This window comes from Salvelinus alpinus, chromosome 1 (assembly GCF_045679555.1).
Source record: "Salvelinus alpinus chromosome 1, SLU_Salpinus.1, whole genome shotgun sequence".
Taxonomy (NCBI): Eukaryota; Metazoa; Chordata; class Actinopteri; order Salmoniformes; family Salmonidae; genus Salvelinus; species Salvelinus alpinus.
The window spans coordinates 63,699,505-63,712,876 of record NC_092086.1 but is presented as its reverse complement, the minus strand read 5'-3'; positions in this window follow the sequence as shown (position 1 = coordinate 63,712,876).

Here is a 13,372-nt window from a genome sequence, read left to right as displayed (position 1 = left end):
TGCTTTCGCTTTTAACTATGTACTTACAACAGCTCTAATCATTTTATTGGAATGATGAATGATTGAGAAAAGGCTAACATTAATTTAATTTATTGTTCAGTCTTCCTCATCTTTAGGGGCCTGCCCAGAGAAGATGAGTGAGAAAAGAAGAGCAGGCAAAAGCAGACAGAGCTACACACTAGAAAGAAGACATCTGTAATTTATGATGGCATCATTGTTGTTTTCCCTTATCACTAATTAGACCCTTTTGTGGAGTCTACTGATTTCTGTGTCCAAGAGACAATGCTTGGTTAACAAGACAAGCGTTCAATGCCACTGCCTGTGTCTGCTGTATCATTCATCTCTCACAAAATGATTCCTTGGGGGACTGGCTGCTGTCAGGCAAGGAGGACACATGTAGCAGTTCCACTGCAGTAGTTCTGCTTTTGACCCATAAACATCCACACACACATACGCACACAGCCATACAGCAATGCATGACTAACTAATTGGTGTCCTTTTGAATGATGGCAGTCAGGGTTATTCTCTGCAGTAAGTACATGCACAAGTATCTGTATGCAGAGGCTCTCTGCGGCAGCACATTTGCTTTTGTTGTCTCATCATTAACGAGAAAATGTATCACTGATGCATCTGTGAAGATCACAATTGAATAGAAATTAAGAAATTAAGTATAACGTACACCTACATTGATTACTGTTCTTCGGTACACAGACGGAAACTACCTGCCATAAAGATAAAGTATGGATATTGCCTTGGTATGTGAATGTTAACCACCCAAGCAGTTATAAACCTGCCTGTCCCCCATGCTGCTCAATCCCATTCCATGTCCGCAGGAAAGCTGATCTAGCATATCTCTTTAAATTGTACATGTTATCATTTTCAGAGTTACTGTTACTGTGTGTTTTCCATCAACCACTATCCATCGTGACCTCGGAACTGTAACGTTCTATCTGTGCAAAGCATACAGTAGCAAGAAAAAGTATGTGAACCCTTTCAAATAACCTTGATTTCTGCATAAATTGGTCATAAATTTAGATCTGATCTTCATCTAAGTCACCGCAACAGACAAAACACAGTCTACTTAAACTAATAACACACAAATTATTGTATTTTTCTTATCTATATTGAATACACCATTTAAACACTCACAGTGTACTGTAGGTTGGAAAAAGTATGTGAACCACTAGGCTAATGACTTCTCCAAAAGCTAATTGGAGTCAGGAGTCAGCTAACCTGGAGTACAATCATTGAGACGAGATTGGAGATGTTGGTTAGAGCTGCCCTAAAAAAACACTCAGTTTGCTATTCACAAGAAGCATTGCCTGATGTGAACCATGTCTCAAACAAAAGAGGTCTCAGAAGACCCAAGATTAAGAATTGTTGACTTGCATAAAGCTGGAAAGGGTTACAAAAGTATCTCTAAAAGAATTGATGTTTATCAGTCGACGATAAGTCTATAAAAAGTTCTGCACTTTTGCTTCTCTCCCTAGGAGTGGCCGTCCTGCAAAGATGAATGCAAGAACACACCGCAGAATAATACTTTTTTATTCATATATTTTTTATTTTACTAGTCAGTAAAGTCAGTTAAGAACAAATCTTTTTTTTCAATGACGGCCTAGGAACAGCGGGTTAACTGCCTTGTTCAGAACGAAGAATCTTAGAGTATCAGCTAAAGACTTAAAGAAATCTCTGGAACATGCTAACATATCTGTTGACGAGTCTACGATATGCAAAACACTAAACAAGAATGGTGTTCATGGGAGGACACCACGGAAGAAGCCACTGCTGTCAACAGAAAAACATTGCTGCATGTCTGACGTTCGCAAAAGAGCATCTGGATGTTCCACAGCGCTTCTGGCAAAATATTCTGTGGACAGATTAAACTAAAGTTGAGTTGTTTGGAAGGAACACACAATTCTATGTGTGGAGAAAAACAGGCACAGCACACCAACGTCAAAACCTCATCCCAACTGTAAAGTATGGTGAAGGAAGCATCATGGTTTGGAGCTGCTTTGCTGCCTCAGGGCCTGGACAGCTTGCTATCATCGATGGAAAAGTGAATTCCCAAGTTTATCAAGACATTTTTCAGGAGAATGTAAGGCTATCTGTCCGCCAATTGAAGCTCAACAGAAGTTGTGTGATGCAAAAGGACAACAACCCAAAACACAGAAGTAATTTAACAACAGAATGGCTTCAACAGAAGAAAATACGGCTTCTGGAGTGGCCCAGTCAGAGTCCTGACCTCAACTCGATTGAGATGCTGTGGCATGACCTCAAGACAGTGGTTCACACCAGACATCCCAAGAATTTTACTGAACTGAAACAGTTTTGTAAAGAGGAATGGTCCAAAATTCCTCCTGACCGTTGTGCAGGTCTGATCCGCAACTACAGAAAATGTTTGGTTGTGGTTATTGCTGCAAAAGGAGTGTCAACCAGTTGTTAAAACCAAGGGTTCACATACTTTTCCCACCCTGCACTGTGAATGTTTACACGTGTGTTCAATAAAGACATGAAAACGTATAATTGTTTGTGTGTTATTAGTTAAGCAGACTGTATATGTCTATTATTGTCTATTGAGCATCAAAGTTTTCACATCCCAGATCTCAGAAATGTTTTGTAGTGAATTCTTATTTAAAAGGGACTTAATGTGCAGAGTATAAAAATCCTGAGACATTTCTTTTTTTTAGGGGGGTGCAATCGCATATAGAACCTTATGGCTCTGAAATGTCAATCTGGGTTCAGCCATAAGGTTCTATTTGACACTTCTGAATTAGACATGTTCAGTTTTATTTTATTTTTTATTTTACCCCCTTTTCTCCCCAATTTCCGTGGTATCCAATTGCTAGTAATTACTATCTTGTCTCATCGCTACAACTCCCGTACGGACTCGGGAGAGACGAAGGTCGAAAGCCATGCGTCCTCCAAAACACAACCCAACCAAGCCGCACTGCTTCTTAACACAGCGCGCCTCACACCCGGAAGCCAGCCACACCAATGTGTCGGAGGAAACACTGTGCACCCTCCCTTGGTTAGCACGCACTGCGCCCGGCCCGCCACAGGAGTCGCTGGTGCACAATGAGACAAGGATATCCCTACCGGCCAAACCCTCCCTAACCCGGACAACGCTAGGCCAATTGTGCGTCACCCCACGGACCTCCCGGTCGCGGCCGGCTGCGACAGAGCCTGGGCGTGAACCCAGAGTCTCTGGTGGCACAGCGATGCAGTGCCCTAGACCACTGCGCCACCCGGGAGGCCCGACATGTTCAGTTTTTAAGAAAACTGTAGCTATTTGAATACATAAATGATATAATTACACTATTTTACCAAGATAGAGTCAGAAGAATACGTCATAAAAATACATTAAGAAATGTATTATGTTAATCAGAATTACTGTCATTACTGAACAACAATGTGACATCATCATTTACTCTCTGACAGTGTTTTTTTTTTGCTTGCCTGCAATTATTGCTGTCTAGACTAGCCTATACCATACTTAGAGGGAAGTGGCAAAGATGGAGATGGTCCATCTGTATTTGTTCAGGCTTGTGATTGGATTGCAGATATAACCTTATAGTGCCAAGTTCAAATGGGTATTGCGATTCTCACAATTCTATATGTATAGCGAGTCGATACGGAGATTTTATTGCGATTTGATGTTCCACACCTATTACTCACTATATGTCTGCTGCAGAGAGACAAGAGAGAGCATGAGAAAATGTGTTTTGATCAGTCTTGGAAATAAAAGTGCTGAAAACAGATTGGCTCACCATTTCAAACGTAGATGGAGAACAGTTTTGGCGCAGGTACAGCCAACTAGCGCTAGATAATGCTTTTGTACTTTTTTAAATCAATACAAGTATCGACATAGTATCACATAATAATATACATGTAAATGGTGTGTGGATGGAAGGTCTGTCTATTCCAACATCTGTATGCCATTACATATGACACAGGAAGAACATATTCAATAAAGTCATCATCATCATGAACAAGAATTCAGATCTACTTTACAGTACATATAATCTCTTGTGGACAGACTATGTAAACATAAATGGTACCCAAATTACGTGAGATTTTTGTTCTGGGATAACCGAGATTAGCCTACTTTACGTAGGACCTGCAATGCCATATAGTATACAGGTAGGCTACAGTTGACAGCTAAACTCAGGTTACACTCCAGCACAGTCCATCTGGGAGAGGGGGGAGGGGACATGCGTTAATCAGAAGAACAGCATGATGCTGCACTCCTCTAATTGCCTGAACAAAAAGCAATCTTGTCTATGGAAGGGGATAAAATAATGCAAATACTGTAGGAGTAGATAGGGAAGGCTAGGAGATAAAACTACAAAACGGCCAGCTGTTCAGACCCTGCCTGCCGCACAGAGATACAGTATCTCTGAGAGGAGCATGGGAGGCCTGTTAAGGAATTGCTGCTGGACCTCGGTGGGGAAACCATCTGTCATCTTCTGTCCACTGCTTGGCTCTGGGAATGTACTAGGTTATTACCCTCCAGGCCTTTAGCACTGTGGGGAATTGGTCCAGTGGCATAGTTACTGCTGTATGATAGCAGTGTTTACCAGGGTGAACTCTACTAGGCTACACATGAAAGAGAAGGTATGTCCTGAGTCATCAGAGACATACAGCCAATAAGGGTTTGGTATTATTCAGCAGGCAAGGTTATTAAATGAATGGCATGCCACCATGCAGGGCATACCCAAGCCTCTCTGACAATTTTGTGTCAGAGAGAATGTGGTCGCAAGTTCAGGTGGCCCTCACGCAACCTGCGCCAGCCAGCGGAGAGTTGCGGACGTGGTGTTAGGGAGTGGGATGGATGGGTGCAAGTTACACAGAAGTGGTGCTGCTGGTGAGAGAACGAGGAGGAGGAGGAGGCTTGGGTATGCGTCTGTAATGGTGTATAATAAAAGGCCATACCCGTCGGGTGCAGTGAAGAGGAAGAGGAGTTACTTAGCTAGTTTGCCAGTTGTCAGCTGATCATTATTGATCAGTGTTCTTTTTTTCTTTTTTTCCTTTTTAATTTTTTTATCCCCTTTTCTCCCCAATTTTTGTGGTATCCAATCGCTAGTAATTACTATCTTGTCTCATCGCTACAACTCCCGTACGGGCTCGGGAGAGACGAAGGTCGAAAGCCACGCATCCTCCGAAGCAAACCACACTGCTTCTTAACACAGCGCGCCTCCAACCCGGAAGCCAGCTGCACCAATGTGTCGGAGGAAACACTGTGCACCTGGCCCCCTTGGTTAGCGCGCACTGTGCCCGGCCCGCCACAGGAGTCGCTGGAGCGCAATGAGACAAGGATATCCCTACCGGCCAAACCCTCCCTAACCCGGACGACGCTAGGCCAATTGTGCGTCGCCCCACGGACCTCCCGGTCGCGGCCGGCTGCGACAGAGCCTGGGCGCGAACCCAGAGACTCTGGTGGCGCAGCTAGCACTGCAATGCAGTGCCCTAGACCACTGCGCCACACGGGAGGCCCCCAATCAGTGTTCTTTTAAAGGGTTCCATTTGCAATATTTACTACATTTCAATGGTCATTTTGAGATGGTCATGTGGTGAGAGTAGACTGTTGCACCAGTAAATGAAACGAAATGAAACTACCCAACACACACAGGATTAAAATAGTGTCATCTGCAGAGGAAATTCTGAACAGTCTTGATCACCCAAAATGTTAATGATGATCTAATGGACTATTATTAATTGCATCCATGGCTCCATGTATTCAAGAGTGGTTACATTTATGTTGCCCCATCCCTCAGCTTTATGAAAATTAGCTGGCATTTTGTGGCTTTAATTGTTTTATGATTTCAATTATGCTCCAGAGTACATATTTGAACCTAATGTGTGTAGGCCTATTCCAGTACTCATTGTTAATGATGCTGTCCAAGTACTGTAAACTAGAATGGTTTACCAGAACCAAGCTCTCGCCTAGGGCCCCCGGGACACCCGTGCCGGCCCTGCCACCATCCACCACAATGCTGGCCTTAGGAGAGTAAGCAGCCATCTTTGCCCAGTTAAATAGAGATTTCTGTAGAGTACACCAGACTAACCCCTCAGGCAACGGACTTGGACAGGCAGAGCTACATTAAATGCAGCTTACTTTAGCATTTACAACACAAGCTGTGAAATGACTTTGCTTCCTCAGGCAAGCATAATAGTGCTAAAGATGTAATAGCATTGAGGAGTCCAATCAATATCTAACCAATGGAAACAATATGGTTTTCATGGAGAATTGAGCTCAAGTGTAACTGGGAAAATGATAACGGACACAAAATGTACACCTGCTCATTTCTCTCTGCTGGAGAATGGTTTCTGTTGCGGTAAACACTCTCTCAATACGTGTCAGAGCAAAAAGTTCAGCCTGTTGTGTACCTGTCTGTTTGAAATCTCACAGTGTGTATACTGCATGGGCAATAGCCCAATATTTTCCAGTGGTTTTAGCTTGCAGTGTAGAACGACTGTGAATTATCTTTGGATAGTGACAAAAAATGTAATTGATCCAATTGACTTTAGGGCAAGCATTACTCTGGCAATGTCACATGTCTTAATCACTTGTAGACGTACTGTGTGTGAGGACTTCAGACTCAAAAGATAAACTTGAAAACTCCTTTAGCAACCATTTGCCATGCAAACAGACATTTCTTGTAAAAAAAAAGTACAGAGTTGACCCTTTGAAAGGTAGCACTGTTACAAACCAAGTTGTGAAATTGGACATTTGAAAAACCTCCCTCCCTGACATTTCTATCTGCTTCCTGTCATACGTCCATGTTAGAATGAAGCTGTTCAACAAAATTGATCATGGAAAGCATCTAGACACTTTCCATAGTCTTTTAGCTGCAAAGTAATGCTTTAATCAATGGTATGTTCCTCTCATGCTGCCCTGTCTGTGTGCTGACCTCATAATATATCACAAACAGGGTTCTGACTTCAGTGACTGATCAGTGACAGTGACATCTAACCTAGAAGAAAGACAAATTCTGCAGTGATGGACCTGGATTTAAGGATAGCCTGTTCTCAATGTCACTTCCTTTCTAAATGAAAAGTATGTTAAGTGCTTGATTAAAATGGTCAAGCTACACAATGTCAATCTATAGGGCTAGGGAGAGGGTAAAGAGAGATGGCGAGGGAAAAGGAAAGGGAGCGAGAGAAGAGGGAGAGAGGAGGAAAGGGTGGGGGTGAAGGAAAATTCTCATTTGATGTGCTGAAAATCATTGATGATAGGCTCCTTGAAGTCTACTCAATTCCCTGACACTTAAGAAAGATGGCCAACAGCAGAATGCCAAGTGAAAGCGAGCCTCATCATGAAAAGATGAATCGCACTGATGGCCTAATTTGGATTGCCAGTTGAAATACTGCAGAATACTGTGGAATATGAGGATGAACATCAATTCGTTTTCTTGAAATATAAAAATGAATAGCAAACAACATAGTATTAAAATACTTAAGATAGTATTACAGGTAGCACCAATGATACTAAGAGTTAGCAGCTAACATTGGTCTCCCCTTACTGTTGTAGTCTGACAAGACAAATATATAGTGTACATATTTGCAAGTTTGACAAAAACAACCTAACCATATTTCTTCTCCAAAATGAGATATCTGAAAATATAATCAAGCTGCATCAAAATAAAGGCAGGTAAGAAAACAGTCCTAAAATGGGTACATTTAAAGTCTGAGGCATTAGGGGCTTAACTTCCCAGAAATGTGCCATCTATATGCAAATCATAAAGTGATACTGAGATCATTTGCTTAGATAGTCTGTTTTGGATATGCTGCTAAAGTCACTGACTTTCTGTCTCAACCTGAAGAAAAAATGTATTAGATAGAGATCGTATAGTGTGAAGTCACCTTGAGGCTGTCAAAATAATGGCTCAGTTACTTAGTCACATCTTGCCAAGCAAGTTTAAGCAGAACTCTAATCACTGTGGAAGTTGTGGAACGACTCTGAATAATCAAGCAGCATTGACAAAGACATGTTGATACTTATGAGTCCATGGTGACTTATTACAGTAGTATTACATTCACAAGACCCACACGAGCATCTGATACACACTTGATCATCTAATTAACTGTAAATCCAGAAAATGCGGGCTAAACAAAGAGTGCCATGTCAAAGGCTACCAAGGACTGAGAATGGATTCAATGAAATCAAGAAAGCATGGGCCTAAAGCAAAATAACCCAATGGCATCTAAGGTCATACTGTACACATTTGGCTTAGATAAGGTAATTGAGTGACCTCTTATAAGTTCAGGCAGTTCAAATGTCTTTAAAACTTTTATCACAACTGCAGCAGATCTTGAAAAGAGGAAATGTCGACAGGAACAAATCTCTCATATGCTGTAGGAGTCATCATCACAAGTTCCTGGTATTGATGAAATGCCAATCACTGTCTCCTCGCCCACCGTGGAGATTATTGTGCAGAATAACATGATCAACAGCATTTCTACAACGACTTTCCTGAAGTCATATACCTTCCCCTCAAACCATCTATAATAGCTTTCGCCCATCTCTCTATTCTATGATACATTTGTCATTTAGCTTTTGGGACACACACACATTATTTCTGATTAAACCCCTGGGCAGAATCCAATGATTATCATTATATATCAATCCCTTTAAATGGAGAGATCCAATGATATGAAATCATATAATTAAATTATCTTAGTTACCGTGTGCAATGTGGGAGTGATAATGTTGCCAAAATGCAAGATGCTTATTAAATGCTCTGCTGTTTTATCGTCTTTCTCTGATCTGGTATTATAATATCCTCCATCAAACGGTTGCGTATGCCAGACAATTAACGACACATTAACCGTTTACATTTTTAACGAGAGATTTTTGTGCGTGTTTTGTTTAAAAATATGTTATCTATCTCTAAAGTTCAAAATTAATATTGAATTATTTGACCTTTGCAGTTCAAAGCACTGACTGTTGTGTTGAGTTTTCTCAAAGCCAATTAAAACTTCAGTCTATTGTTCTAATGTAGAAACTGTCAACTCGAAGAATGAAAGAGACCACGTCAATACAGTAATCATTTGTAATTACTTGTAAGTGTGACAGCACACGGCAAAGGTAGGTCAATTTTCACGCTTTGTCCATATCTGCTGCTATCAACGGTAAAATGTTCTGATTGTAACATATTTTATCAATCAGAACTGGAAATGTTTGGAAAAATAGTAAAAATAAAGAAAAACCGTTGAATGAGTAGGTGAGTCCAAACTTTTGACAGGTAGTGTATAAAGTACAAGTCCTTTCCTAGGGTTTATATTTATTTTTACTATTTTCTACATTGTAGAATAATAGTCAAGACATAAAAATATGAAATAACACATGGATTCATGTAGTAACCAAAAACACTGGTCACTTTAATAATGTTTACATACTGTTTTACCCACTTTATTTGTATATACTGCATTCTAGTCATGGCTCATCCTTTATAACTACTGCTGTACACTAATTTTTTATTCATATACTGCCCATACCGTCTATACACACCATTAGATACTGTGTATATATGTATATACAGTGCCAGTCAAAAGTAAAAACTATGAAATAACACATACGGAATCATGTAGGAACCAAAAAAGTGTTAAACAAATCAAAATATATTTTATATTTCAGATTCTTCAAATTAGCCACCTTGTGCCTTGACGACAGCTTTACACACTCATGGCATTCTCTCAACCAGTTTCAACTGGAATGATTTTCCAACAGTCAAATATTCTGAGCACTTGTTGGCTGCTTTTCCTTCACTCTGCGGTCCAACTCATCCCAATCCATCTCCATTGGGTTGAGGTCATGTGATTGTTGAGGCCAGGTCATCTTATACAGCACTCCATCACTCTCCTTCTTTGCCAAATAGCCCTTACACATCCTGGAGGTGTGTTGGGTCATTGTCCTGTTGAAAAACAAATGATAGTCCCACTAAGCGCAAACCAGATGACTGCTGTGGTAGCAGCAGAATACTGTGGTAGCCATACTGGTTAAGTGTGCCTTGTATTCTAAATAAATCACAGACAGTGTCACCAGTAAAGCAGCCCCACACCATCACACCTCCTCCTCCGTGCTTCACGGTGGGAAACACACATGCAGAGATCATCCGTTCACCTATTCTGCATCTCACAAAGACACAGTGGTTGGAACCAAAAATCTCAAATTTTGGGGGGCAATTAAAATAGTCTGGGTAGCCATTTTATTAGCTATTCAGAGGTCTTATGGCTTGGGGGTAGAAGCTATTTAGGAGCCTCTTGGACATAGACTTTTTGCTCCGGTACCGCTTGCCGTGCGATAGCAGAGAGAACAGTCTTTGACTAGGGTGGCTGGAGTCTTTGACAATTTTTAGGGCCTTCCTCTGACACCGCCTGGTATAGAGGTTCTGGATGGCAGGAAGCTTGGCCCCAGTGATGTACTGGGCCGTACACACTACCCTCTGTAGTGCCTTGCGGTCGGAGGCCGAGCACTTGCCATACCAGGCAGTGATGCAACCCTGCCGGATGCTCTCGATGGTGCAGCTGTAAAACCTTTTGAGGATCTGAGGACCCATGCCAAATCTTTTCAGTCTCCTGAGGGGGGATAGGTTTTGTCGTGCCCTCTTCACGACTGTCTTGGTATGCTTGGACCGTATTAGTTTGTTGGTGATGCAAGAAGGGCTTTATAAATACGTTTGATTGTTTGAGTACACGTCCTGATAATCCGTCTGGCCCTGCGGCCTTGTGAATGTTGACTTGTTTGAAAGTCTTACCCACATCGGCTGCGGAGAGTGTGATCACACAGTCGCCCGGAACAGCTGATGCTCTCATGCATGTTTCAGTGTTACTTGCCTCGAAGCGAGCATAGAAGTTATTTAGCTCATCTGGTAGGCTCGTGTCACTGGGCAGCTCTCGGCTGTGCTTCCCTTTGTAGTCTGTAATAATTTGCAAGCCCTGCAACATCCAACGAGCGTCGGCGCCTGTGTAGTACGACTCAATCTTAGTCCTGTATTGATGCTTTGCCTTCCTAGTGCCTTCCTGGGGTCCAGCAAAATGAAGGCAGTTAATACAATTTTATAAACATTACAATACATTCACAGATTTCACAACACACTGTGTGCTCTCAGGCTCCTACTCCACCACTACCACATATCTAGCACATATCTACAGTACTAAATCCATGTGTATACTGCGTCTGTTATCGTGTGTATGCAAGTGTCTGTGCCTATGTTTGTGTTGCTTCACAGTCCCCACTGTTCCATAAGGTGTTTTTTTATCAGTTTTTTAAAATCTAATTTTACTGCTTGCATCAGTTACTTGACGTGGAATAGAGTTCCATGTAGTCATGGCTTTATGTACTACTGTGCGCCTCCCATAGTCTTGGGGACTGTGAAGAGACCTCTTGTGGCATGCCTTGTGTGGAATGCATGGGTTTCCAAGCTGTGTGCCAGTAGTTCAGACAGACAGCTGGTGCATTCAACATGTCAATACCTCTGATAAATAGAAGTAGTGATGAAGTCAATCTCTCCTCCACTTTGAGCCAAGAGAGATTGACATGCATATTATTAACATTGGCTCTCTGTGTACATCCAAGGGCCAGCCGTGCTGCCCTGTTCTGAGCCAATTGCATATGGATGACACGTCAGCACGTACACATCTCTCTCTCTCCTGGCTCTATTTTAATAAATCTAACGCAATGATAAATCTTAGTGCTGGTGGTAGCGCTATAGGTTCTGGGGGAGGTGTCAAAAATATTTTTGCTATTTTCATAAGCGGAATTATGGGCACAGTAGCTGGCAGTGGCACGAAAGGGCTGGGTTTTGATGAATTAATATGTTGTGGGCTTGTCGAGGCTTGGCCCCTCACTGGCCAATCAGAATGTGCTCCATGGCTAAATATGCGGTTGCGTCGAGTTGTGTATTTAGGGTCTTTTATGCATTGCATTGTCATCAACTACAAAACGAATGCTAGTCCGTCATAGCCTAGTTCGTTAAATAGCCTGTCCCATATTTGCTAAATATGTTGAACATGCTTGCAGTTCACATTGTTCTAACTGCATTGCTTCAAAATGGAAATACATTGTTCAACATAGGCTATGGCATGAGCAGTGATATAAGGGATAGGCCTACTGCAAATCGTAGTCTGGACATGGACATGCCAAACGTAATCAATAAGCAAGATTAAATTCACTAGGCTATTTATACAGCCTTAAAAGACAGTGTATAATTCTAATAAAATTCTATTAAAAACAAAACAATAACTTGTTTTGAATAGTCTATGTCTAAATACAGTTACAGGCACCATAATTGCTCCCCGTGGGCATATAGTAAAGACAAGGCAACTTAGACAATGGATGGTTTTACGCACATCCAAACAGTTTTATGCACATCCCAACTTTTGCTGGATAAAGATCCAATATGAAGAGAAAGGCTGAATGTACTGATCGTAAATGTATTTTTTTTAATAAACATCATGGAACCATCTTTACAGATCATATTCCAGCTTTTCTAGAAATAGCAGACTAGATTTCGCTGCATTCGAGCCATGGACGTACTCAACATAAACCCATGGACGGTGCCATTTTCTAATAAATTTGTTTTTTAAATCATTTTTTTTTAAATGGCATGAGTCAGAAGCATGATATCTTAAATCGCTTCTCTTGTTCCATGGCACTGTGTGGACAGGCAGGCCTAAATGTCTTTACTCATAACATTCACACTATACAAAATACTAGGCTCCTGTCAATTGTGTCATTGCCTATGTACCGTTGGTATGGCATTCTAGGAGGACTGAATACAATAGTTTGGAGGAGCGTGTCTTTGGTAATCAGACGAGGGGCGCTCTTTGAAAATGGGGATGGATAGCCTTGAACAAGCGAAAGGCAGCTATTTGAATTGTGAATAATGATTCAAAATGTGTTGCAGGTGCATGGTAACAGTTGAATAAGACCGGCACAGTGCTCTTGCTAGTATCATTGCTCTTTATTAAGGTTTACGTATCGCCCTCAAGGCCTATTTCAGAGCTTTGATGAAGGTCTTGAGGCCGAAACATAAAGCTTGATAAAGAGCAGTGATACTAGCAAGAGCAGTGTGCGGGTTTCTTTTTTTTCTTCTCAAATGTGAATAATGAGCACTGCATTAAAATCGGCACTTTTGTTTTTAAGGACACACTTTAAATATTGCCACCCCTCCCACCTCAGCTCAAGCGAGATGATGTTAGACAGGTAAATTGCCGAACCTGGTGTAAGGGGTGGAAAATGCCAGTGCGCCCATTTTTACATGACACCATTGCAGCTAACGTGCGCTTGACACTTGCGCCTCCTTAGCACCAGCTAAAAATAGAGCCCTCCATCTCTCTCTCCATCTCTCCCTCTCTCTCATCAGAAAAA